Raw genomic sequence first — 26,962 nt, forward strand, 5'->3', positions numbered from 1 at the left:
TTTTATTTTCCAAATCAGTTTTAAAATGACGGAATTATGATGGAACGAATATAAAAAAAAAAGTCAACCGAATTGAGAACGTTTATCTTTTTTGAAGTCAATTGAAAAATAAAACAATCTCTGTCGTAGACAATTGAGAGAACAAAGAATATTTTAATGCACAGTAAAATTCTATGTACATTTGGCGGATTTAACACCGCTCGGTGTTCTCTACTAGTCAACCATTGGGCAAAATATAACAATATTTGATATATTCATGTTTTTTTTTTATACAACTTAGAATGGCAAACGAGCTGACGGCCCACCTGATGGAAAGTGATAACCGTCGCCTGTAGACATGAGCAGTACCATGGACATAACAGAGTATACTGTTTCATCCATGATACCCCCATGCGTTGCCATTCCTGAGGACTACCTCAGGCACTCTGTAAATTCACTGTCATATCCCACCCTTCAAACCGAAACACAGCCATGCAAACACAACTGCTTTACGATTGAAACACGAATGGGACAGAGGTACGCAAGCAAACGACTTTTGTACAAAGTCTACCTCTGGTATAATATAATGTATAATAAATAGACTAATATAAACATACCCATTATAGGTATATTAAATACATATCAGTATTAAGGGAGGGAAGTAGCCACCAGCCGCCTGGTCAAGCAACAGTTGCCGGAGGTATGGGATTATTAAATTGTTCAACATCATTCAATATTGGTTTATCGGTATTTCTAACAGTTGTATATTAGTATTTGAATTGCAGTATATTACTTTGTGTTTGCATAACGTCATAATTAACCAATATTAACCAGGATTGCGTAATTAAATTACCCATGCGAGAAGACTTTAAAATGATTATAAACAGTAACCCATGTATTAATATATAAAAAAGGGGGGAAAGGGATTGTTAGTAATGGGATTAAATACCCCCATTACTAGCAATATATCCTGTCAGGTCGACCTCCACGTGGTTCCCTCTGGAAACCATCGTGAACAATTCTTGTTGAATTCGTCACGATGGGCTAACTGGCCTGCTTCATCCTCACCTATCATCCTTCACTGGTGCCCCGCCGGTGTATACCGATAGCGCGAATGGGATTACCATTCCATTATCACCCATTAAAAAAAAAATATATGAAACAATAATTTTGTCCCAATACCTTAGCTTACAGGCACAGTAATACTGTATACATATTAAATTTACAATTGGGACTCGACGAGACATGATTACAAGTAAATAATGTCTACGTACCTGATTTTTATTGTCGACGTTTCACAGTGGATCGCACCATGTCGTGGTCACGGCGAAACTGAAGTGAGCGGCGCCGCGCCGCGTCTTCTGACAGCCCGCGCACCCTCACCCCACGACTTGGTGCAAACCACGTAGAAACGTCGGCAATAAAAATCAGATATGCAAGTTCTATTTACCTGTAATCGAGTTGCGATATGTCCCGATCCTGATTTGAAATATGTATAAACAAAACAAAATTTTAAAATTTATGCATATAAGTGTCAATAACTATTCGTTAGTACTGCTAAAACTCAAAAACGACTGCTGGGAACATTCCTTGTATTATTTGTATAGTTTTTTGTTTTATTTCATATAATTTATAGGGTGACTTAAAAAAAATGTCTGAAAAACTTTAAAGTTCAGCTGAAAAATTCATTAATAGATATACCACATTATATATATTATAGTAAAGAATATTTATTTTTTAATTTAAATTATGTACGATACAAATAGTTTATTATAATACACTGCCTTTATCGCGCGATTTATTTCTTGTAAATTATTTTCTTAAAAATACTGGAAATTTTTCTAAATTGGACATTTAAAAATAAAACGACTATATAAAAAATATATAATAAAACAAAAAGTTATATATAAAAATAAGATATTATATAAAAATATACAATAAAACAATAAATTATATAAAAATTATATAATAAAACAATAAATTATATAAAATTTATATAATAAAACAATAAACTATATAAAAACTTCTTATTCTACTTCGTGGTTTATATTATGCACTATTTATTTCAATAAAAAAGAAACTCCCTAATATTAAATAATAATTCCAAATAATCCGAATATATGAAAATAATATTAAAAATAGATGAAGGAAATAATATTTTTGCACAGAACCTGAGTAGAGTTTCCGAGAAATTCGATTTGAAGAATCCTTATAACTGATATGACGGAAAATACGAAAGCTTTGCAATAAATAAATATAAAAATAATTTAAAGCGAGCACCAACAATTAAATATTTAATATTAAAATTAAACTTACCGACGACGTTTTATAATTTAAATATAAAGTGTTTTGAAAATTAACTGTTTTTAATTATTATGAACTGTATGCAATTTATAATTTAATTACGGAATGTTTTATTTTTATTTTTTTAAATTAATATTAACTGTATACAATTTATTATTATTATAATATGAGAGATGTTTTATTTATTTTTTATTCTTATGAACAACAGTATGCAACAGTCAGTAGTGGCGTGTGGTCGCAGCTAGACTACTGTAAAATACTGGGACGCAACCCGATTGGGCTGCCTGCACCACCCCCGACCCGGACAGGGGTTGAAATGGGTTGGAAGGGGTTGAAGTACAAATACAATATGTACTCATATAAATGTGCGTTGGGGAAGATTAACCGCTATAACGGAATTCAACTGCACTTCACAGGATTTAAACCAAGTATAAAGTAATATAAATACACTCAAATATTATAAGGTATTTACCATAATTAGGTAAACAGTGTAGAGCCACACACTACCCTTTGATGATTAATGCTATTTTCTACTCTTATTAACCGATTTCATAAAAGAAAAAGGTTCTGTTGTTCGACTGTTTATTTTTTAATGTATATTTATTGATTTCTTCTTTAATTGTAGGCCAACTTTAAAAATTATTATTTATGTTAATATTATTTTAATAAATTTTAATAATTAATTTTAATAATTAATAAACATTTTAATAAATATTAATAAACATATATATTTAATTTGACTATTATACCTATATATACTTAATACTTATAATTATTTTCCTAAATGTTTTATTTTGTTTATTTTCTTAATTATACAATATCTACTTGTACAGCAATTAGTCCATCACCCTAAGGTTGTCTTGAAAAAATTGCTCATTCAAATCTGTTTTTTGGATTAGATAATCACCTAAAGTTACAAATATATATACAAATTTACAGTCCATATCAGAAATCGCTTTTATGAAGTCAATTGAAAACTAATTGATAGGTAAGCATTATAAATAAAGTATCGAAAACTAATGCGAATTATCCCTCATCTATTTTTACAATAATGGATAAGAGATTTCGTTGATAAAATATAATTAAATCAAGCTTTGGATTACTTGGAAATACTTATATTTAATAAATAAATAATGAAATGAACAAAGTAATCAATTCGCCTACACTATATACCTACCTACCGCGGGAGCTGTGTGTTTTATAATCCAAAAATAAGTTGAAATGGTTTTTTCCGTTTACCTAATAAAGGATTTTCGAGATCAAACGATTTGAATTTAATTACGTAAGAATGGCGTTCCGTGTTGTACATAAAACTTTCGTGTACCGGTACCTGGGCGTCATTTACGGACATATTAATCTTTTAAAGTTATTTATTACGTTGATATACAAGTTAAAAAAAATCCGAACACAACGACGACACAGTATCTACATAAGCATTTATTTATTTATTTATTCTTTATTTTACACAAAAAATATAAACATATTATATATATTAAATAAAGATGTACAACCGACGAGCTTAACTCTGTAAGAGTTATCTTCAAGTAAACCCTGAGTCGACAGGAGCATTAATTACCAACGGGCAGTGTGCGTACAATAATAGGAGGAGACAGTATAGTTGTTTTTATTAGGAAATAATAAGTGTTGATTGTACATTTATTTATTGTTGAATAATAACTATAATAACTCATATTGTATTGAAATTTGAATATAATAACTACTAGTTTAATTTACGCGTAATTAGATCGAGAAAGCTCGATCAGTTTCGGGACCAATTGAGGATCTTTAATCATGAGCGGCTGTAATACGAGCGCGAGCCAGCCAGTTGTAATTAAATCTATATCTATATATACATATAAAAATTAATGCTACTTTTTGTTGTAATTTTATAACTCAGGAACGAGCTCACCTATCCAAACCAAATGTTTAGGCTTTGTTCGGACTATTTAGTAGATGGTTTATGTAAAGTTTGCATAAAATCGGTTATGAGCGGTTCTTCATTTATCACATTTTTTGTAACAAATAAATTCAATAAATGGCGGATCATTTTGCTAATGGGGATTTTTGTGTCAAATTCAAATTTTTTTAAGATGGAGATTGTGCTGTCAAATTGAAATTGTTTTCAGTGTTGACAGTACAAGCATGTTGTTATGTCATTCGTGCGGTCATTTCATTTTGGACGTGCATCGATTAAAGCAAATTGTCAGCGATAATTATTGCTTTGTGTTTATATTTTTAAACTACTTTGTTTCAACCGTAAAGCAGTTGTGTTTGCATGGCTGTGTTTCGGTTTGAAGGGTGGGATATGGCGTGAATTTACTGGGTACGGAGGAATAACACCTGAGTCCTCAGAAATGCCAACGCATGATACTCTGTTATGTGCATGGTACTGCTCATGTCTATAGGCGACGGTTACCACTTTACATCAGATGGGCCGTCAGCTTGTTTGCCATTCTAAGTTGTATAAAAAAAAACTTGATGGATGGGCAGCAGCGGCCTTTTTAAGACATCGCCAAAAGCTTAACTGCAGCTGCATATTTATTTATTTAGGCACAGCAACAGTAATACAATTCACATTACATACAGTATATATATATATATATATATATATATATATATATATATATATATATATATATATATATATATATATAGGTTTTTCATTTCGATATTATATATTGGATAATTATTATGTATTATATCCATTATAGGGCCAATATATAGATACCCTATAATATATAGGTATTGCTTATATATTGCCCATGCGTACTGCATTACTCCTTATGACTATGATATGCGATTACGTCGCTAATTCGGAACAAACACTCATAATTATTTTGTAATCGATACCTACAGTTAATTGTTGTTTTCTTTGCCATATTTACGCCGTAAAAAGCTTTAATATTTTTTTGCAATGACAAATTATAATTTCCTTAGCAACGGTAAAGCGAAGCCTATTTGCTGACTGAGATAGACGATTCCATGTTCTTAATTATTTACAATTTAATAAGTATAAAATAATTAAGGCCGTGTGGTCCCGGCCAAATAGGCCACGCTTTTCCCGTGGATGTCGTTAGAGGCGACTAAGAGAGGCTGGGGATGGGCAAGAGCATCCCTCTTAAAACATCTCTAAAGCCTAACTGCGGTTGTCAGTCTGCCAAGCGTGGTAACTACTGGTAATACCTAAAAGGGAGGCTTATGTTCAGCAGTGGACAGTTAAAGGCTGATATGATGAACGATGTGATGTTTCTTAGACAATGGGATCGATTTTGAAGCTCTAAACTCATCTTTAACATTTAATTTTAAAGATGAGTTTAGAGTTTGTGATGTATTTATTTTGAGGACCAATACGAATTAAATATATGATTGATTTAAGTCAAAAGTATTATTAATTTACCTTATGATGCTCTATAAAACAGGTTTTTCCAAGAGACTATAGCATAGAGTTTTTCGGGGGGTTTTTTCAGGGTTGGCAACGCGCGCGTAATGCCCCTGGTATTGCAGCCATTCGTACCTTACCGCCAGGTAAGCCGTATGCTTGTTTGCCACCTTAGTGGTATAAAAAACAGTAAATACTCTAAAACTTAAATATTAAGTTAAAAGATAAGTCTAAATTTATCTCTAAAAATATGACGCTTTAAAATGGACTCAAATCCAATATGTTTAAGAATTCATTTTACAATATATAAGGTTTGTATATTTTGTATTATTTAATACAATCTTGTACAGTTTATACCCATCACAAACGATGCACATAGAGCATTTGAGAATATAAACTAAATAAACTAAACTAAGTGAACATAAACTGGAGTAATACATATATATATATTTTAAACTCACTTTTATAGTTCAACACAGCAAGTACTATGTAATCTATTCGGCCAGGGAATTCATCACCTGCAAACTCAAGGTCGTGCAACATACATAGTAATTTATCGTGGCAGTAAACCTTGAGAATCGCTTGCCGTTGCCAAGTGCACATAAAGAATGCACTATCTGTAGTGTAATGCTGCTCACACACCGGATTCCGGGTAAAGGTTTGCGTTCGTCACGCATGACCGAACGTATCGTCGTCATATTGCAAACCGTTTGGGCGAACACGAATGCCGCGGGCGCCGCTGTGTGTAATTTCGACCACATCAAAGGGTTTGATAGCGATAAAATACGTACGAGTGGCTGCACTTCAGAATGTGCAGTACAAATGTATCTTATATGCAATATGGTATGCGTTTGTGACGTCGTGTTACCAGCCGTGTGGTTTACTATTTGGAGAGAGGTAATATCATTGATATCTGCTAATATCAAACAGACTCAGTATATCGTATTCCAATTATAAGTGTATTTAACATGTTATATAATATATGTGCAACATATTATATGATATGTTAAATACATACAGTACAGATAATAAAACAATGATAAATTATCTTTTCGAGTTTAGAGTTTCATATGTTTTAGTAACAAAATTGTTATTTTTATTTATAAGACTAACGGGTGGAAATTCTTACATTTTAAAAAGTGGCCATTAAGGCTGCACACGCGACGGAAGCTTAAAAATAGAGTAACTTTTTCCCGTTTTCCCAACATTTTCCTTTACTGTTCTGCTTCTATTGATCGTAGCGTGATGAAAAATATACTATAACCTGCCCAGGAGTATGAAGAATAATTGTACCAAGTTTCGTTAAAATCCGTCGAGTAGTTTTTGTTTCTATAACGAACATACAATTATTATATTCGATTGCCATCTTGCCCTTTTGCGGAATATAAAAATCGTGATTAAAAACAGCGATTGATCGTAAAAGGGTGAAAATTTGAAACCTTATGTATTTTTCAATGCTGAGTCATAATAAACTAAAAATAAAAAAAAAATTACGAAAAAATAAAAAAAAAATATTTAGGGGTGGGTCACCCTTATAATTGAGGGGTATGAAAAATAGATGTTGGCCGATTCTCCAACCTATTCAATATGCACACAAAATCGGTAAAAGTAAAATCGATAAAGTATATATATATATATAAAAGAGGATGTGGAGTGACTAACTGACACATGACACACACTGCCGAAACGACTTAATTCAGAATTTTTGAAATTTATCAAATAGTTTCTTTAAATATAATGTAGGCGAACAATAAATAAGGAAGATTGAGAATTGAACCTCAAAAAGGAGTTTTCTGAAATCCACGCATACGAAGTCGCGGGCGAATGCTAGTAATAATATAATACTACTAGTTCAAAGTGCCGTTTACAAAAAGCGAATATGTAGTACTTTTTGTATTTATTTACTTTGTTATTTATGTTACGTGAACGTCAATGTAAAAATGTATGTATAATTTTTGATTTTTTTATTATTTATGTGTGTATGGAGTAACATTTATATCAGTACGTGCAGTGTTTGAAGAAATATTACTACATTATATTCAATACTAGCAACCTGTGGGGAAAGGGATTGTTAGTAACGGAGACTGAGAATCCTATTGCTAGCAATATACCCAACCAGGTCGACCTCCTCGCGGTTCCCCCTGGAAACTATCATGGTTAATTCCAGATGAATTCATCATGATGAGCTAACTGGCCTGTTTTCATTCTCATCTATCACCCTTCACTGGTGCTCCGCCAGCGTATCCCGTTAGCACAGGCGGGGTTACCGTACCATTTTCACCCATCAAAAATACTAGCAACCCGCCCCGACTTCGCATGGGTGGGCATTTTATACATTGATGTAACTTTTTTATTTATGAACCGATTGAAATAAAAGGAACACTAAATATTAAGTGGGGTAAAATGCAACGCATTAGTGAATACCACATTAAAATCGGTTAAGCCGTTTCTGAGATTAGCGTGCACAACGTACAGACAAACAGACAAAAATTCTAAAAGTCATTGTTTTGGGTTCTGTTGCGTTCATATATCCCCCTAGCGACCAATTACGATTTTATTATATGTATTCATTTTACAAGGGATAATTTAATTTGTCTAATACTTAAATAAAAATCAATTAGAGAATGTATGTAAGCGCATCATTTTAAAACGGCTGTACCTATTTGGCTAATACTGTTGTTGTTGTAATTGTTAGGACAAGGTTCATATGTAAAAAAAGCCGCCAAGTACGACTCGGACTCACGCAATGAGGATTCCGTACAAAATGATCAAGTTTAATTTTTTTTTTGTGAAATAATGAGATATTTACAATTTTCGGATTTTTCCTTTACTCGTGCTACATGACATTGCTTTTTGACAAATTTCATGACTCTAGGTCAACAGGATGTACCCTTCAGGTTTTGATTCCCTTTACGAATGTCAAAATATGCAATATAAATGGAAAATAAACGGCCGTATCTTTTGATCACGTCGATTTAGAAGCTTGTTTTTTTTTCACTGCATTAAGAGATTGCAAACCTGAGTATATAATATTAATTTCAACTTGATACCTCCACGCGTTCCTAAGAAAAAGGGTCTTGACAGACTGACGAACGGACGGACGAACGGACAGACAACGAAGTGATCCTATAAGGCTTTCGTTTTTTTCCTTTCGAGGTACGGAACCTTAAAAATTAGTATAAGTAGGTATTTGTTAACTATTGCTTCCAATTTTTGTCCATATATATATATATATGCAATGAATTAACCAGAGACTGTTAAAGAACTGAAAAAAAAACAAGTACAGAAATCTAGAATTCTATCAGAACTTTTCCATTAACGACTTTCCTAATAGAATGTTACTTTGTCTATGGTCTCCGAGCGTAAGCGCTTTGCCATAGACAAAGAATAGTGAGTACCTATCCAGCACTTTGCACTTTTCCATTAAAGATGTTAGTAATCACATTACTTTGCCTACACGGCCAAGTTTGTACCGCCTCTTGTACAAATATAATATTAAAATAATAATAACAAGAATCGGACACTCTCGAGGGTGTTTTTGGTGAATGTCACCATACCGCATGACGAGAACCTCGTGAAAGCCGAAACCGAAAAAAAGAGAAAATATCTCGACTTGGCTCACAAGGCGACGGAAATGTCGGGGGTGGCGTCCATAGAAATCATTCCAATCGTTTTGTCGGTGAACGGTCTTATCCTGTCTAGAACAACATCTCAGACGCTTGGGATTTCGAGACGGCTCACTCCCGGGAAAGATGCAGAAAGCGGTGCTCTTAGATTCTGCCCGCATTGTACGCCGGTTTCTCTCCCTGGGGCCCTGAACCTCGGCCGACTGTGTTTATGCCGGGGATTAGTTTGCCATCTCCTCTCCTTAAGAGGGCAGATATGAATTTTTGGAAAAATTTTAAAAATAATCATAAAATTTGGAAACAGGAAAAAGTTTACATAGTACCGATAGTCCTCTCATCTGCAGGTGTCATTCCCAACCACTTACACAATAGTCTAAAACAAATAGGTCTACGAACAAATCTCTACATCTCCCTACAAAAGGCTGCCGTATTAAATACTTGCAGAATTGTTAGAAAATTCTTAGATACATGTAGATGAGACTGAAGTAGCCACCCGTCATACACACATACAACCTTCCATACAAACCATACACACTGCACTTATTTGGCCACAAGTAAGTAAGTGTAGTATATTTACCAGCGCTAAAAGCTCAGAAATTTGTAAGACAAATATAATTATAATAATTAAAAATAAAACAAAAAGCAGTCATCCTAAACACATGTCGTGTCGTGAGCAAATTCTTACAAGGAGATCCCCCCAATTGTTAAATAATAGAAACTATTAGACATGGTGTAACAAACCCGTAAGTCCCCCTATATAAAGGTTGTCTGTAAGAGATTGCTTTTAGCGATAAGGCTGCCTTATGTATGCACATTCTGTATAAATACACCTTGTATACATCTCTATTGTGCGCAATAAAGAGTTTAAATATATATCTACAATATTAGATGACACTGGAATCAAGAATTGTGGTTTTTTCGGATAACTTTCAAATAAAAGATATTTTGAAATAAATTTCCAAATTGCCGATTGGTTTTTATTATTTGGTAAGAATGTGAAGTGACAGATTCGAGTAATACGCAATACAAATAAAACCAACTACTTTAATATTCCTCTTTCCATACATTTTTCACACACATTGGTAAATAATATAAGTAGAAAATACATTATAAATAAATAATTATACTTTATTTTATCGAAACACTAGTTTACTGGGCTTTTTTTTAAATGGGTGAAAATGGATTGGTAACCCCGCCTGCGCTAATGGTATACACCGACGAGGCACCAGTGGAAGATGATAGGTGAGAATGAATACAGGTTAGTTGGCCCACTATGATGAATTCGACAAGAATTAAACATGATGGTTTCCAGGGGGAACCGTGTGGAGGTCAACCTGAGAGGATATATTGCCAGTAATGGGGCTATTAGACCCCATTACTAACAATCCTTTTCCCCCTTAGTTTACCGGGCTATGTTCAATGATCGGGATAAAACGATATCCTGTGTCCTTCTTTATGCCATATAGCACCTGTATTCCAAATTTCACAATGGTTTGTCAAGTCGTTAAGGGCCCAAAAAGCCAATTCCATATTTAAAATATTCGTAAGGAATCGTATTGAGATAAACAATTTAAATTAATAAAATATGCGTCCACCATGTTGTAAATGTGTACCTACTAAAAAAAGCGTTTAAAACTAACTGTAACTTACTCAAGTGTTGACCGATTGCACTTCGTTTAATCCAGTTAATGCTGAATCGTGTCGTGTCCAGCGATGCAACGCTTGTTATGTGTTAGATTTTAAAATAGGCAAATAGTTTCCATATGTTATACCTGAGCATTTATTTAGTCTTTCGTTTTTAGGAGAAATTTATACATATATGTACCTACCTCTACACGGTGCGCTCAATCTTTGGTTATTTTTTAAAAACCTAATTAAATCCCGTTACCCATCCTTATAATAATTTAGTCCTCCTTGTTTTCTGTTAGATTTATGTGTGTTATATATGTATGTAGTGTTGTATATTTATATGTATTAATATATATTTATGTATGTATATAATTGTGCTTATTTACACATATATTTATTATATTTATATTATTTTTGCAGATGTATTTTTTTAAATGCGCAACCTACCTATTTATGCTTTAATTCTTTCTACCCAAAGGTTGTCTGGAAGAGATTGCTTAGCAATAAGACCACCTTTTATACTACACTATATATATCGAAAATTCGTCAACAAGTCCTGTAATTTTGGTGCAATAAAGTTTTAAATAAATAAATATACATCTAAATGTAATTTGGCCTTCCATTTCCATACTAAGCCTATCATTCGGGCCGTTATGCGTATGAGTCATGGCTAATACAGCAAGCCCAGCACCGCCTAGAAGCACAGAAGCTTCTTGGGATCTTCACAGGCTTCACGAAGCGACCTCACCGTTCTGAGGATTTTTAAACGTTGAGGGGCTTTGCATTCCGTGAGCAGACATTTCTTCGACGTGAAAACAGCCTCGACATAGAGAGCTGTCTATGGCTCCTATTGTGTATAAATATTTATCCAAGAGGCAATGGCCCGTTATGGTCCTTATAATTATTTTCAAAAATTTCCTAGCTAGATATAATAAAGGTTTTGATAGTTGTTATGTAGAAGATATGTTCATCTTTGGTTTTGTATGTCAGCGGATCTTTGACCATCCATGTTTGTAAAACATATAACAACATATAACGACATGTTTGAAAAATAAAACATGTCGTTTAAAAAATAACTATACACACTTCTAACGTGCTCAAGTTCTACTTTTTCCATACTGACACTAATTGGCTGCAATTCATTGTGAAAACTTTACATAATATTTCATTCCGTTTAGCTGCAACACGGGAATGTTTTCAGGTGCTCAAACGAAGAGAATACTGTTATATTTGACTGGAACTACATTGCGTACACTAAAGATGAATAGATGACGGAATGAATAGGTTTAAAACGTACAAATGTGATGCAAATACGAACTACGAAGTTCTGAACGCTCGCATAATACCAGGATCGCAATATGACGAGTTTTCACGGAATGAACAGTCTTTAGTCGTTATTATATGAGATTTCCATTTATCCCTTTGCGCTCCAGGAAACTCGTGTAACGCAGCGCATTGAAATAGTTCATAATAATATAGATTAATATATACGAACTGTACTCGTATTACGTAAAGTGGGTAAAAACAAAGGAGGTAGACAGTGGAAAGAATATATTATATGTCAAATGTTGAAAGTTGCAAATACGAGTATTACTCATACGGAACATTCTATAATCGGACTAGAATGGATATGGATGGGTGTTCAGTTCGCCCAATGCATATTTCACAGCCAATTATTTGTACAAATTTCTTCACCAACAATCTTCTGTATCCGTGGGAAGGGATTGTCAGCAATGGAGATTAAGGGCCGTGATTCACCCTGGAAACAATCGTGCTGAATTCCAGGTGAATTCATCACTAAGTAACTTGCCTTTTTCGTTTTCACCTATCATCCTTCGGTAGTGCCCCGCCAGTGTATACTGTAAGCGCAGGCGGGGTTACCATTTCAATATCATTCATTAAAGAAATCTCCTGTGTCCCTTTTTAGGTCCCTTTCACAGCACTACTGGAGTGCCGTTTAATATTACTGAGGACATACATCAAATTTGACTTATGTCCAACGTATTATGGATAACACAAAATTGACTTCAATTATTTTGTTAGACTTCAGCAATGTTTTCAATATCGGTAGCTGTCATAGTCAAGTTTTCCACTCTCGTTATCGAATGGTTCTCTTCTGGGTGGTGTTAGTAATGGAGACTGAGAATCCCATTGCTAGCAATATACCCAACCAGGTCGACCTCCTCGCGACTCTCCCTAGAAACTAACATGGTTAATTCCTGATGAATTCATCATGATGGGTTAACTGGCCTGTTTTTATTCTAATCGATCACCCTTCACTGGTGCTCCGCCAGCGTATCCCGTTAGCGCAGGCGGGGTTACCATACCATTTTCACCCAAAAAAAAATATTCTCTTCTTTTCTTTTCGGCCACCATCAATGTGTAAAAGGACCAATGATGGTTCATTGTTTTGGACTTCCCTAAGTGTACAATGTGCAAGGCGATGTACTTTCCCTTTTTTATATGTTCAATATTTATTAATAACATTTTCCGACTTTTGGGTATCATTCTAAGTTGCAAAGAAAAATGGATTATGCCAAGGTTTGTTTTTTAGATGTGACCGAATAGCTACTAAATAAACTCGAGCTCTTACAAAAGTAAGCGATTACATTTATTTTTAGTTTGCGCAAATACAACCACATCTCTCAATTTCACGATCGTTTAAAATGATCGTTTAAGTCTTTCTATTCTTTATAATATTTTTTTTATGCAAGTTACAGTGGTAAACAAGCTGACGGCCCACCTGATGGAAAGTGGTAACCGTCGCCTATAGACATGAGCAGCACCATGGACATAACAGAGTATACTGTTTCGCCCATGATAACCCCCATGCGTTGCCATTCCTGAGGACTCAGGTGTTATTCCTCTGTACCTAATAAATTCACGCCATATCCCACCCATCAAACCGACGTTCCCGATTCCAATTGTTATTCCCTTTTACAACACGTAGACGTCTTTGCCACGCGACAGTATTGCAGCTTTCCACTTGCAGAATTCAATTAATGGGTAACTCTCAGGTTAACAGAGAGAGTAAATGGCAGTGCATTGGTTTAATAAGAACAATGTATATTATTACTGTATTTTTGAGTATAATCAAGTATATTTAATTTAAATATTTACAAGTCATATAAATGGAATTTAATCATTCTAACATCTAATTATTATGCGTGAAGGAATTAAGTTTTTCTAAGTAAGTATTCGTATATATCAATCTTGAATTTTAGACATTTATTGACTCGTGCTTAGATATTTAATAACAATATTATTTTTATAATAAATATATTAAGTTAAGTTGATTAAGTTAATTAAGTTGAGTAAGTGTCTGGAAAAAGATATTAGAATAAAACATGGCAGATTATAGACTAATATTGATATTGATATTCGTATTTTCCGTTACATCTCAAGCTTAAAAATTTTTAATTTAAAAATGGTTGTGACAAACAAGGTAAGGGTATACTTAATGATATTTAATTTTATATGTAAGTTTAAAATATATTATATATAGTATTATATATTATATATAAATATATATAATATATATATATATATATATTATATTATAAATAGTCATTTAAAATATTATTTATTCCATAAGTATCGACAATTAGGCCAAGTTCAAGTAAAACAACATTACTGTACAATTTTTATTTTTCTAACTTATCATTAAGCCCCTTTTAACAAAGCAAACAAATAACGTGATTTCTTTCCAATAAAATAAAATTTCTCAGAAAATGAATATAAAAAGGTTTTAAATGAACAAAAGTTCTTAACTGTGTATAAATAACATCAAACACTGTGTCGTATAAATCTGCTCACCGGAATAAACCGGTTAAAACCAGACACAACTGCCTTGAACTGGCGAGACTCACCTAAATATACACTACCTTCGTCTACAATATATTTGTGTCTGCTGAACTGTTACTACTATTGTTTACTGTCTTACTTAGTTTCTAGTCTTAATTAGTGGAATAACAAATAACTAAATATATTCTAGTGAAAGTTTCAGTTTCACCAACGACCAATTATTCATATTTGGTTCGAATCGAATGTATACACGAGGCTAGTTATAAATGTGAACAAAACAATATCAAATTATATGTTTAAGTGAGTAAATGTTGTTATGGCAATGTGTGTTATTATAGTAAATTAGTATTAGGTATTAAAGAATAGATGCACTTTAATATCTACTCAATAACCCTTGCTCTCATGCAAAAAAACCTATTTGTCTCTTTAAATTATTTGGTACTGAATCCTAAAAATATGAAAGATACAATATTTTAACCTATGATACAATAGTAGGCACTAGTTGGATCATAGAATATAAAGTATATAGATTAGTAATGTAAAAGGGAAGGGCAAAACAATCATAATAACATATACGTTAGAGCGAGATAGAAAAGATGGAATTTTAACTACAAAATATAAGCTCGAAGCTGATTTGGCGGGAGTATAAACAAAACAGGTTCGAATTATTTTTACATTTTAAAAGTGGAATTAATTTTAAGGGAATATAATTAGAATTAGGTGTGTTATACTTGGAAACAACATAGATTAGTAAACATACAAATTTTGCACGTTTCACGTAATTATGCTTTAAATATTTATCCATTTAAATGTATTATTATAGAACAAACAGAAATATTTTATATTAGAATATATCCTAATTTTGATCGAAATAAAATTCTCAACGTCCACGAATTGAAATAAAAATTATAACAAACACGTGAATATTTGTTGTTTTTGCAACTTCAATTCAATATTAACTCAGACCTGTCATTTGCACACGTTTAAAAAACACGCACACTAGTGTATTTTTTTTTAATGAATGATAGTGGTAACCCCGCCTGCGCTAACGGCATACGCTGACGGAGCACCAGTGAGGGATGATAGGTGAGGACGATAAAACAGGTCAGTTAGCCCATCGTGACGAATTTAACGATAAATTAGTCACGATGGTTTCCAGGGGAAACCACGTGGAGGTCGACCTGATAGGGTATATTAATATCAATGGGTTGTTACCTCCCCATTACTAACAATCCCTTCCCCCGACTAGTGTAACTTTGGTGTCACTATTTTCTTGTCTCCTTTTTATCATTGCATTGCCAGTCTGTCAGTCTGTGAGTAGATATGTTGTTCTGTATCTATGATTTGGACAATAAACTTTTTATTTACTTACTAATTAATTTGATAGATATATTGAAATTTCTATACTTTCAATCGTTATAAATTATTTTAAATTACTATTGTATTTAAGTAAATCTCAGAGATTATTACATAATTAGAGAAATAACTCTATGATCGATCCTAATGGCATTGGATGCGTTCCGTGCGCATACGCTTTGCTTTCGTACTATTCGTATACACACACTCATACGCACTAGCACTCACACACTCACACATACACAAAAACAGAGTCGCATTGAATATGTCCGTTTACTTTGTTGCTTTATATTAGTAAATGGGCTCATAACGAGCCGTCAATAACCTACTAATACACGAAACCTTGTAAATTTAAAATGGCAGTGACGTACGAGAAAATTAAATATTAAGTATAACGTAACTTACTATACCGTGAACTTAGTTATACATTGAGACATTCCCGTCAATTGTACGATACACGAGTAAACATTGAAGCTGCAATAATGGAATTTAATTCCGCAAGATGGCGCGTTTTGTAAGTACTTCGTTTCAAAATAAATTTCTCTAAATTTCTAATTGTATATTAAAAATTTGGTTGATTAAAAATTCTATATAAATTATATATTTTCTAAAATTTCTTTTAAATTAGTCACTCTTAGAGAAAACACTCAATAATAGATCCCATTTATATTGGATACGATCCGTGCGCATACGCATTGCTACGAAGTGCTACGAGTTACGTACGGCGCTATGCAATGCCAAGCGTAAAATTCATATAAAATGCCTACGGTATCGAATCTAATTACTTCTAATTTAACAAAATCGTCGAGCTGTTTATGCTACACATTGATTCAAAGATCACAAGAAAAAATCTTTATTTCCAAAGAAAATTTGGGAAAATACTTAGAAGATTCCTAAACTCGGTTAAGCCTGTTCTGCAGGGATTAAAATTGGTATTACCGTACCATGTACGTACTTAAGAAAATTAATATAGGCTTGTCATTAATAAAATTAACTAAATAACTATTGATTTTATAGTATTCAAAATTAATTTATTGACTTCATACATACATATATAAGTAAATAGATACGTATAACGTGAGAACTTATATATGTATGCATTTTTTAAAATATAATATTTTGTGTATTATATGTCTACATAGCTATTTACAAAAACGTTTTCACTTTCAGTACCGCTGTCTATTGACATTTACTTTAAAATGGTGAATATACGCATATTGTGCCGTCAATAACCTATTAATACATGAAACCTTATAAATTCAAAATGGCGATCGTCTCAGTTGAGACGACACGAAGAAATTGAATATTAAATATCTATATCGTAACCGTGACTTTGTATAGTGGCCGTGAACTTAGGAATAGATTGAAATATTCCCGCCAATTGCACGAAACACAAGCGAACGTAAAAGCTGCAATAATGGAAATTAAAGCCGCAAGATGGCGCATTCTGTGTGCACTCCATTCCGGAGTTTGTGACAGCCAATTACAATTGGTTCTCGTCACTAAAGGGCTGCGGTTATGCGCACGCTGTACTAGATAGCGGAAGGTTAGGAAAGAATAGGGTTGTCACCTCTAAAATGTGGCAACCAAGACAAGACGCGGGAAAAGTCCGGATTTTAGAGCTCAGAATCCGGACATATTAACAGGTCTTTTAAACATAGTCAGTGTAATAAAAAGACAGTTGAAATGACATAAATTACCTTTTTATTTATTTACAGGCCTTAAAATTATATCTAGTCATCTTTTATCGTAATTTTAAATGTACCTAACAGAATCTTATTACAGTTTGTTATCAATTGTTTTAAAAATTAGTTAGATTTTTTTATTTTTAAAATAACACCTAAATTATTAATATGTTATGTAAACAATACCTAATTAAAATATTAAACCTAACAAAATTATATTAAATCTTTAAACAAAAATCTTAAAAATACTGAGACCCTTTTAGTATTCAGTCTTACAATTTTTGAGGCGACTCTTTCAATTCAATACTACGATTAGCACTTCCTGGATGCCCTCTAAACTAGGACAAATCCGGTAAAACCCGGACGAATGGCAACCCTAGGTGAGAAATGTTTCTCTATCCATAGATTAAATGTCATCGGTAAATTGTTTGTCGAATATGGACTATATTGGTAGGTTACTCGATATGCAAAATACGAAAAAATAAGAAAAAAAATAATTCGCGGTTGATATTTCAAAATACTCAGAGATAGCTCCCTCACTTACATAGTGGTGAATGTAACATGACACTTGTTTTACATTGGCCTTTTTCTAATGGACGACAGTATATTGCTTCGCAAAAAAGCAACTTCGATTTTGGATAACTGAACATAAGTTTAATCCACGGCGGTGGGAGGGGGGGGGGGGGGGGACTGCCAGTAGTTACCTCGCTTGACAGGCGGATTTGCAACCGCAGTTAAGCTTTGGAAACGTTTTAATAGAGACGTTTTGCACGTCGACTACTTGGTTCAAAGGAAAAGGTAGGGTTGGCCTATGCTATGCCGGAACCATGGCGAATTAAAAGCTATGCTAATAAAGCTAAGCTATTATAACGGCAAATTGTCTATACAACAGATAGCTTTAGTAACCACTGGACTGAGACCTCTCTAACTTCGTTAATTATACTTTTTACTTAGTCTCTTACGACACTCACGGAAAAGGAAACGGGGGGGGGGGGTATTCTATGCCTGGACCACACGGCGAATAATGATAATACTCTTTCATATTTTTTAAAAAGCGTTATCATATCATCATATTTACATCATAATTACATGCGTGAATTTACTGGGTACAGAGGAATAACACCTGAGTCCTCAGGAATGGCAACGAATGGGGGGTATCATGGGCGAAACAGTATTTTTTGTTATGTCCATAGTACTGCTCATGTCTATAGGCGACGGTTACCACTTTCCATCAGGTGGGCCGTTCCATTCGTTAGCTTGTTTGCCACTCTAAGTTGTATAAAAAAAATCATCATATAGAAGAAACCCCGAAAACAGGCAGCGTGATCTTGGCACAGAATAGGCCGCCCCTTTCTTTCCCGTGGGTGTCGTAAGAGGCGATTAATGGAACCAAATGGTCGAGGTGCAAAACTTAATGCTCGAAGGATGGGCAACAGCCTCTCTCTTTAAATATCATCAATCCACTTGCCAAGCGTGGCAACTACTGATAGATCCCACCTTATGGCACAGCCCTATGTTCAGTAGTGGACCGTTAATGGTTTATAATGGTATAGAAGAAAGAGAAAAAAGAAAACATATTCTGTAAATAAAATGAGAAATTCAAATATAATTTAATTTTCAAATTGAATAATATATAATATATATATATATATATATATATATATATATATATATATATATATATATATATATATATATATATATATTTACATACTTCAGTTAATTTTGGCATTGCACTGTTCATGTCTATGAGCGACGGTTACCACTTTCCATCATCATTACCATTCTAAGTTGTATAAAAAAATGAAACATATTTTTATTATTTTAAAAAATATAACCTAGACATATAAATATCTAACGTAGATAAAATATATTTTCAACGTGAGAGCTGCATTTAGTTTTAAATAGAACGCTCCGCCGTGCTGTGATCCTTTGAGCGAGGTATTACGCGTCAACAATACGGAGAGAGAATTGCATCTTGAAACTTAGTTAGCCTCAGGAAAGCCTTTACTGACACACAATGCAAGGCACATAAGATTCTTAAATAAAACTCTTTCGTCTTATCCTTCAAAGCTTTCAGAGCATACGTCGCATTTTGTGCTCATTTTCCTATACAATCGTAGGAAATAGGTATGAAAATATCCGAGAGACGCTTGTCTACGTACTTGGAATGAGAAAGTTAAGAAATTTTATTTTAAATTAATATCCACTTTATCTGTGAGCAGGCGTTTTCATGAATAACCTTTACATATACGTATCATATTAATGCCGCGATAATTTAAATAACATAATCTGGCCGTGTGGTCCTGGCATAGAATAGGCCATCCGTTCCTTTCCCGTGGGCGTCGTAAGAGGCGACTAAGGTACGGCGAGAGAAAGGCAGCAGCGTCCCTCTTAAAACATCTCCAAAGCCTAACTGCGGTTGTTAATCCACCTGCCAAAGGTGACGACTACTGTCAAAACCCCCCAAAGATGAGGCTTATGTGCAACTGTGGACAGTTAAAGGCTGATATGATGATGATGATACTAATATTAGAAAGGGGAATGATTTTTTTTACAACTTAGAAAAGCAAACAAGCTGACGGCCCACCTGATGGAAAGTGGTAACCGTCGCCTATAGACATGAGCAGTACCATGGACATAGCAGAGTATACTGTTTCATCCATGATACCCCCCATGCGTTGCCATTCCTGAGGACTACCTCAGGCACTCTGTAAATTCACTGTCATATCTCACCTTTCAAACCGAAACACAGCCATGCAAACATAACTGCTTTACGATTGAAACACGAATGGGACAGAGGTACGCAAGCAAACGACTTTTGTACAAAGTCTCCCTCTGATTTGTTTATTTGTAATGTATAAATTCCAAAACTACCCAAGCGATTTTAAAAATTTTTTCGCCTATAGCTATTTGATAGTGAATAACATAATATTTTCTAAAATTCTATCTACTTGTTAAAAGTCATGTCACTCCCTAGTTATTTATAAAGTCACAATTTTGTAAGCAATTTTCATTTCAATATGTGTTTCCGACATCCTCTCTCGTTTCGTGGTATGAGTAAAATACACATATAGCTAAAACAGCTGGCAAAATTAATTTGTACTCACTAGGTAGAACAGTCAATCAGATTTCACTCGCTGTAGTTACTATTTATGTTTATTAAATTTTCACTCAATGAATAACAGATTTCCTATTTCCCGGAACACGAGTTTTCGGACAAGCATTGACCGCAAACGTAGTATTCGCACGAATACAACTCAGGTATTAATGCATAATGTGTACTATATATGCATTCGCTTATCAATTATCGGACATTATGTTAATGCATGTTGTGAAAGTGACGTATTTAGTACTGTTATTTTGATATTTATGTTACACTGACCCGCTGAACTGCGTATCACCTACAACCGTTGCCGTAGCTAGGGGGCGGCATTGAGGGGCAATGCCCTACCTTCAAATGGAAAGCCCCAAGAAAATTAGATTCGCTTTTTCCAATGCACTTAATTATGACTTCTGCCCTACCAAAAAGTTCTTTTGCCCTACCTTAAACTTGGGTCTCGCTACGACCCTGCCTACAACGCCATCTATTAAAAGTATTTAGAAGTAACGATATTTATACAAAATTTTTCGATTATTCAACTGAACTTTAGAGTTTGCCCAATCTTTTTTTTTCTTTTAAAGCACCCACCGTATTAAACTAGAAATCTTTGCATACGGGTGACCGTGTAAGACCATGTTTCGTTTCTGTAGATCATCATTGGCAACATGCACTGGCTAAAAACTTTGAGGTATTTTGGATAAGAGATGTCGTAGTTTTCCGAAAGATACCCAGCCGAGTTTGAATTGGTCGGTTGACCTCTCGGTTAAAGTTGGACTTACCTAGTCGGACAAGTTGTCCCAGGTATACATACTCGCCGACAACTCAACTTAGCGTAGAGTTTTCAATCGTAACCGGTATAGGTCTGATATAGACGTTAGACATAATTTTAGTCTTGTCCATGTTCATATTAAAGCCTACCTATCGAGAAGCACTATTGAGGTCATTGAGCATAGTATACAAGGCTTTCAGGGATTGCGTTAGATTACTAAATCATCGGCAAATTGAAAGTGAGTGATGTATGCGCTATTGATGTTTATACCATTTCAAATCCAGGAGTTTGCAAACATCTTCCAAAGCAGATATAAAGATTTTCGGACCTATGACATTGATTTTTTTAATAGAATAGTATCCCCGCCTGTGCTAACGATATGATATGATGTAACGCCCCGAGTATACACATATTTTATACATTTACTTTACTGCATGTATTACATATGTATTTAAAAATGACAGAAATTTTATCGCGTCTCCGATCAAACTGTTTACAATTACTGCTCTCCATCCAAAGGTTACCTTCAAGAGACCGTTTTTAACAATTAGGCTGCCCTTTGTTTTCTCACTGTGACCATTTCTTGTGTTTGTATTTATAATAAGTTTACTATTGTAATCTTTTGGAGGGAAAAATAAAGAACATCTATCAATTTCGCTACCTATCTATTACTTTTTGATCCCCGCAAAGAAAAGACTACCTTTTTCTTTCCCGTAGGTATCGTAAGAGGCGATTAAGAGAACTTAACAGTCGAGGGATGGGCAGCAGCGTCCCTCTTAAAATATCACCAAAGTCTAACTGCTGTTGCCAACTCGCATGTCAAGCGTGGTAAATACTGGCAAAACCTCCCCTTATGGTGAGGCCCTATGGTCAGCAGCGGGCAGTTAATGGCTGATATAATGTTGATGATGATAGTCTATCTATGTATTTACACCATAGGCTTAGTGTAAAATATAAAGTACTAAGATGTACACCTTAATCAAAATATTACGATCACGCAGGCGAAGTTGCGGTCTAAATTAGTGGAATAATATAAATAATTCGATAACGTATAGCAGTTAGAAAATAGGACAAAGGAAAACTGAACAAAAAGTATATAATAAAAAAAAATATAAAGTCACTTTGACACTAGTAATTTATCTGTCATAGCTGCCATCGACAAAGTAAAATGATTGAGAATAGTTAGAATAAGTAAGTTGTTTTTGTTGTTGTCTATGGCATTTACAACCTAAGCCGTTGCAAGGAGGTCAAGTATATCTAACTTAAACGCATAACATGTGGTGTTTACATCGTAAACTAAGAAATACAGTATACCGACTACGTCATAGATTAAGAACAGTACCTGGCACCCACTCTCCATCTCTCACTCTCTATATCAATACTGTAAACTATAGAAAAGTCTAATAATAATCTAGTCTAACAAACTAGTAGTAAAAAATATTAATTAATAGGGGGGAAGGAATTGTTAATATGGAGATTAGTAGCCACATTGCTAGCAATACGTCCTGTCAAGCTGATCTCCTTGCGTTAATTATATCAGCCTTTAACTGACCACTGCTGAGCATAAGCCTCCCCCTGGGAGGGTTTTGAATAGTTGTCCCGCTTGCCATGCGGATTGGCAACCGCAGTTAGGCTGTACAGATGTATCCTTTTGCTTTCCTGCCCTCGACCTTCCTTAGTCGCCTCCCACCCACCCACGGTACAGAAAGAGATGGTCTATTCTATGTCAAGACCAGACAACCATTGCGTTTTATTGTATGTAATATGCCCAAGATCTATGTACGCTATAAGCTTATAATATTTAATTTTTATTCTCATTTAATACATTTGCAATTATATAAATATGAAAATATGCAGGTACAGTAATTGTGATCCATTTTCATAAACTACTGTATTTCAATATGTTCAAGTTTCCCAAGATGCAGATTTTCATTTGGTAGAAGATTCACCAGAAGGTATTGCAAATTTTAAGCAATCAGTACTTTTCTCAGACGTAGAATTACTAGATCATACTCAAAAAGTCTTACCCACAAGAACTATGGCTGTAATGAACAATGTATCTAATAGAAGTGTTGATAAAATGGGTGTGGCAGCAAATCGAAAGAATACCTTTAAAAGATTCAATACCATCATTTGAAAATGATGATTTTGAATTTAATCTAATTTTTAAGATACCTAATGTGTAATTAGCAGTGACCCTCTTAAAACCTAACTGCGGTTGCCAACCCGCCTGCCAAACGTGGCAAATACTGGCAAAACTTCCCTTATATTAGAGGAAGGCTTATGTTCAGCAGTGGACAGTTAACGGTTGAATTGAAAATAATAAAAAAAAATGTGTAATAATCTCTTCGTAACTTATCTAATGGTATTAAAAATACCTGAGAGAAAAGACAGCAAGGAATACTTTAAGGATGCCTTTATTTTATCTAGTAATTACAAAAACATGTTGAAAGAACTGAAAGTTACAAGAATAGAAAACTGTAGAAGAAACGGTTAATGAAAAGTCGAAGCTACTAATGAATGTACAGTTTACAAAAGCAAATGTGTTATTTTTTATTTCCTGTTAAATGTATGCATAAACAATACCAAAAACCTGTACATGCTCGAAGATATGCCCATCGATAACCTTGTCTGCCGTAAGTGTTATATAAAAGACAGCGGTGATGAAACTTTAGACATCAAATTTCCAAAACCTTACTTTTCCCCAAAAATTTCTTCAAGAAATTCACTTCCCCAAAATTTCGCAAACAGTAAAATTTTCCATTAAAAATTATGAAAAAAGTACTCAATTTAGCAACACTGAATTGAAGTTCGATTTATTATTAGATTATGTTAGTGCTTCTCACTTGTACCACCTGCTATTAACAAAGACAATCATCATAACAATCGTCTGTCCACTGCTGAACATAAGTCTCTCCCATAGACTATCACAAGGAACGGTCCTGAGTCACCTGCGTCCATAAACAAAGATAATTCTATGAAATAATTTTATTAAGCACAGGAAAGATGTTACGTCAATACTACGAAGTAAAAGCGGCATTACCTAATTATGCATTTAAGTAGATTTGTTACGAAGCGCATATGTTGCATGTAATATAGGAGGCATTAAGAACAATGTTACAAACTATTTTAAGCATAAGAGACAAGATATATTAACGCTATGAAATGTTACTAACAACGTTATGGACAATAACTTCGGGGGATTCTGCCAGCAGTCGCCACGTTTGGCAGGTGGATTAGCAACCGTAGGTTTTGGTGATGGTTTAAGAGGGACGCTGCTGCCAATCCGTCGACCGTTAAATTCAACTCCCATAGGAAAGGAAGGGGTGAGACTTCAATTCCGGTGCCACGCGGCACAGATATAGACAATGCTACGCACTAATTGACCGTAGAAGAAGATAACAACTATGGCTATGAACTATTATGAAATAATACTAATTGAGCGTAAAATAACAACATTTTTCTTCTTTTCTCTTTTTATGTCATTCTAATTTATTATTTTCGCATCTTAATATATTCAATACTAAATCTCGTTTTGATATGCATAGTAAAACTTTTTTTATTAAATAAAATATCAAAATTGTTTCGTAAATGGTGAAAAAAATTTAAAGATACAGTCGTCTATTCGACTGTATCTTTAACTTTTTTTGTTGTTATCCAAGTACTTTTCAACCAACTTAAAAAAGGAGGAGTTTATTTTCTTATAACACTGAGGTGGCAAACAAGCATACCACGGGAGGACCACCTGATAGTAAGTGAATACCGCAGCCTATGGACGCCTTGAGATTGGACTCACAGAAATTACACTAAAATCGGTTCAGTGATTCGATTTTTAAGTCAAAATTGTTTCGCCATGATCGAAATCAGTTTTTTTTTTTTAACAAAACCTTTGAAGTCAGTTCATGAATATCATAAAATTAAACTCATAGATTACAATGAAATTAGTATAACAATATTCACCGTGTGGCCCCGCCGTAGAATAGGCCACCCCTTGACCACGTGGGTGATGTAAGAGGCGACTAAGGGAGAGCGAGGGATGGGCAACATCATCCCTTTTAAAACATCACCAAAGTCTAACTGCGGTTGCCAGTATGCCTGCCAAGCGTGGCAACTACTGGCAGAACCCCCAAGAGGGAGGCTTATGTTCAGCAGTGGACAGTTAAAGGCTGATATGGTAATAATAATATTCAGTTGGTATCATAAATTTCAAGTCATTGTTAACATTGTAAACTTTTCAGTTAAGTGGTTTCGCTTTGTAATGTTAATACATTTTTATAATTTAGCATTACAACAACCGATTATCATGTCTTCTTGCTGTGACAAAGTGGTTTGAGCGTGTTTTCTGACAATGCGACATTATGATTTAAATAGCACAGTCAGTTATAAAACAGATAACTTTGTTGCATGACCATGCAACGCGATGTCTGTGAAGTGAAAATATATAATACTTTTGATTTGTAACAAATACAATCATCATCATCATCATTATCATCATCATCATATCACCCCTTAACTATCCACTAATGAACATAAACCTCTTATGGGTTTTACCAGTTGTTGCCACACTTGGCAGGCGGATTGTTAACTGCAGTCAGTTTTTGGATATGTTTTAATTGGAACGCAGATGCCCACTTCTCGCCCTCCCTTAGTCACCTCTGACGACATCCACTGGAAAGGAAGAAGTGGCCTAATCTATGCCGGGCCCACATGGGGACAATTACAATATAGCATCTTTAATCATTCTAAAACATTGATGATCTTAAATTTTTTTTACATAAATTAGACTCAAAATAACTCAGATTAGAACTCGAAATTCTATGACTATAATTTAAGAGCGTTTTTTTTTTTCTATAAATAAAACTGACTTCAACTGTAGCAAAATCAATTATTTTTATTAAAAAACTAAAATACTGAATCGATTTTGATAATTTTTTTATAAGACTAATTTGAAAGTAAGACAAGCAGCTGTACCTTTATGTATTTTTCATTAAAACATTTATAACATTAGAAATATGATGGCTACGCTGACGTGAATATCTGTTTTTTAAAAAGCAACTAACTGAGCTCAAAATATAAAGTATACAAAACAAGTACCTCTGTCCCATTCGTGTTTCAACCGTGAAGCAGTTGTGTTTGCATGGCTGTGTTTCGGTTTAAAGGGTGGGATATGGCGTGAATTTACTGGGTACAGAGGAATAACACCTGAGTCCTCAGGAATGGCAACGCATGGGGGGTATCATGGGCGAAATAGTATACTCTGTTATGTTTCCATCAGGTGGACCGTCAGCTTGTTTCCCATTCTAAGTTGTAAAAAAACATTTTAAAATG

General features: G+C 34.2%; 1 protein-coding gene across 7 annotated transcripts in view; it reads right to left on the bottom strand.

The window, feature by feature from the left end:
* Window positions 1–26,962, bottom strand: part of LOC113516799 (glucose transporter type 1) — a 91,331-nt gene that overhangs the window by 53,892 nt on the left and 10,477 nt on the right. Inside the window, exon 1 of one of the 7 annotated variants that reach the window (XM_052895454.1) lies at window positions 2,296–2,498. The exons of 5 other annotated variants lie outside the window; for them this stretch is intronic. The gene's annotated coding sequence lies outside the window, so the exon portion shown is untranslated. Of the gene's footprint in view, window positions 1–1,253; window positions 1,316–2,295; window positions 2,499–26,962 lie in introns of those variants that run through there. One more of the 7 variants, XM_031911673.2, reaches the window with a different exon arrangement.

Source organism: Galleria mellonella, unplaced genomic scaffold (genome assembly GCF_026898425.1).
Source record: "Galleria mellonella isolate WM207_F2 unplaced genomic scaffold, CSIRO_AGI_GalMel_v1 utg28, whole genome shotgun sequence".
Classification (NCBI taxonomy): domain Eukaryota; kingdom Metazoa; phylum Arthropoda; class Insecta; order Lepidoptera; family Pyralidae; genus Galleria; species Galleria mellonella.